Source organism: Mastomys coucha, unplaced genomic scaffold (assembly GCF_008632895.1).
Source record: "Mastomys coucha isolate ucsf_1 unplaced genomic scaffold, UCSF_Mcou_1 pScaffold13, whole genome shotgun sequence".
In the NCBI taxonomy this organism is placed as follows: Eukaryota; Metazoa; Chordata; class Mammalia; order Rodentia; family Muridae; genus Mastomys; species Mastomys coucha.
In genome coordinates, this window is record NW_022196895.1 from 19,480,213 (window position 1) to 19,483,600 (window position 3,388).

A 3,388-nucleotide genomic window follows, 5' to 3' on the forward strand; every position below is an offset into this window, starting at 1 on the left:
AAAAGGTAGACATTTCATTCCTTCTTAAAAGGGGGAATCAAATACCCACGGGAGGAGTTGCGGAGTTTTGTTTTTAAGTATGCAATTGTCGCATGCATGTGGTACCGATGAAAGCCAGAAAAGGGCCTAGGATCCTCTAGTGGAGTTACAGAGGATTGTGAACGGTTGTGTACATGCTGAAAATCAAATCCAGGTCCTCTGTAAGAGAATCTCATGTCTTTAAGCCCCTACTTATACTTTTGTGTTCTAACTGTTCATCGTTCATTTATCTCACTTGGACAGTTTTTTATACCTCACTATATATTAAAAGATACAAGAATCTCAAGACAGCATGAGATCATAAATATCTATACCTTTGGAGTGTAGAGTGCTGTGTGATTACACCACATACTCATTCATGACATTCATTCAACCTGCTTCATAGATAACCCAAGTCCAGCAATGTCCTCTAAGCTGCTGGACAAAACAGCCCACACTCATCATGACCAATGTCCATTGGGCATGACATAGTGACCTAGGCTTTTCAGGGCACAGAACTTGCTGTTTTGAGGCACTCTGAAGCTGAATAAGGATTTCAAAATCATCAACATGGTCTTAGGAGTACAAAGAGGATTGCATCTTCAGATGGTTCGAATGCTTTAGTAACATCAGCTCTGTAAACCTTCTTCCCACCACATCTTTGTGATCTCTGGTTTTCTCTCCAGTTGACAAATATGGCAAACATGTTTCAGTCTGAAATTTGTCAAGTTTCACTGCTGTGATTGTTCATATGGCATGAATCATTATTTAAACTCTTTCCCGTCTATGCCTATGCTGTTTGTATAACTTATGGTATTCAGATATAATTTTAAGTAAGATGTTGTTAACATAATAATAAAAAATTATGACAAAATGTTTACTAGTTGTAATATACCTTATAAATAAAAACTCTTATAACTGCAAGATAATTAATTCTACAATTTGTTCAACAAAGAATTTACCTTGATCTTTCAAATGACACTTTTATATCCAAAGAGAAGTTTACATTGTATACCCCCAGTACAATCTGTAGAAACAATATTTTGATTTAGAGTGCATTTTATGTGTTTTTATATGTTTATATTACCCATTAAAAATAAATAACACTGAAAAATTAAGAGAATGACATTTATTGTGTGTATATTTCTGTTTCTCCAGTTATATAGATGAAGTTTTTATTTTTATGGAAATTGGTTGCATGAAACTCAAGTGAAAATCTCTAAATGCAACATATATATTTCCCTAAGCAGAAATTAATGTCTGAAAGAAAATATAACCAAATGATAAGATTTCTTTTGCCTTCCCATAATTTACTCATTTATGCCTCTCGGAAGTAGTTTCATTTTGTTGTAAATTATGTTCCTACTGGATGTTTTGAGGTTTATTTTCTTCTTTATCAAAAAGGACCCATGCGCCTAAAGGCAGAGATAACTTTTAAATTCTTACAAATTTTCTCAAAAACAGTCTTCCCTATTTGACAATCCACCTTGGTGTGTGATGACTTAAAATGGGGGATTAATCTTCACAAAACAATAAATACCTTATGGCTAGAACCTTGGTGGTATCTGTAGGGCAACAATACTGTCCTGTTCATAAGGCCAAATTTTCCCTTGGGAAGTGAAATAAGAGTTCATGATCATATTGAAAATCCAGATTATAATTGAGAAAACAGGTGTTCAGGGAAATCATTGCTTTTATACCATCATTGAACCCGATACTGTCTTCACAGCAAGCTTTGAGTTGGGATTTGTTGTTTAATAACATGGGAAAAAGTGTTCCCACTGTCTTCCCTCACAATTTTCCAGAAGTATGGGTTTTGGTTCATTCATCTGTCCATACAACACTGAGTCATGTTTCTCCTATGAGCAATAATGTTCTTAATAAACTCAGTGTTTATAAACTACTACAGAGTCATGAAAACTGGAAGTTGAGAGCATCAGCAGCTATTATAATAATCTGTTTAGAGTAAAAATAAATCCTGAAAAAGTATAACATTTATTTAATTGTTCAACAACTATTTATTTGCGTATACCATGTAATGTATAAGCTCATGATGTATACTATTTAACTTAAGGAAATTCAAATCTTCGGTTTCAATATTAAATATAATGCTATATGAAGATGTGAATTTTATGGGGTTCAGTGTGGTTCCTGAAGTGCAAGCAGAATAGGTAAGCTGTGCTGCAATGTGCTATCTGTTTTAGAATTAAATGGAAAGGCATGCTGCAGATATTGAAAGATGTTCTTTCTTTTGTCATCTTCTATTAGTGATAAATGTTTTTACAACAGCATCTCATGTGTTGAATTTCCAAATACTGAAGCTATGTTCAAAGATTGGGGGTGAACTTTCCTTCCACCCCAATGCTGCCCAGCATCCTGAGACTCCACTAACTTCATTAGAGACATGACGGAGAGGGAGGGGCCGGAGGGAAGAGCTCGAACCAATGAGCCTATGAGAAAAGAGCACACATTTTATATTAGTTCTGAAAAATGAGGCAATATCAGCTTGATAACCACATAAACAGAGCCCCAGTGACCTTAACCTCACCCCTAGATAGAAGATTAATTCGCTTTTCAAAAAATTCTCCAATAAAAATTTTAGAAAAAGAAAAATGATGAGAAAATTGATAGTCTCATATACAAGTGAATAACAAAAGCCCTCTCATATGTTTCATGTGTTTCATAGCCATCTGCTTGCTTAGTATCAAAGGTTTATTTGAAAATATACACAATTTTGTAAACAAATTTTTGTGTGATTATCTGTCTGATAAGGTATAAAATGCCACATATGATTACACTTATACCAGAGAATATAAGTTGAGAAACATCTCCATTCAAAAGTCACATAGATAGTCTCAGGACCCTTCTCTCCTCCACGAGCTTTAAAATTTGGCTGTGGGGTTTTACAAAAATTGTGAAATGTTAGAAAGGTCAGCCATAAAGTTCCATTTTATGGAATTTAATAAAATTTAAATTTCTAGAAATTTTTTCGTGTAGTTTAAATGACTATAAATGCCCATTCTAGTCTAATTTATTTTAGAGACCAGTCAAGCAATTTTATATATTCTTCGATGTTTATATATTCTTATCCAAAATACCCTTTTATACATATATTATAAAAAATAATAAATTTGAGAACATGTCCAATTGTGTTTAGCTTTATAACAATAACATAATAAAAACATTTTAGGTTAGTATATTAAAACATAACTTATTCACAAGTAGATTAATCAATAACAAACTGAGGTACTTTACTATTAATAGTTATACAAATATGAATTATCTAAAATACTTTTATCAGCTTTCTGTAGTTAAAATAAAATTGATCATTCCTATCATGTTTCCTAATAGTATCACTATATAGCTTATT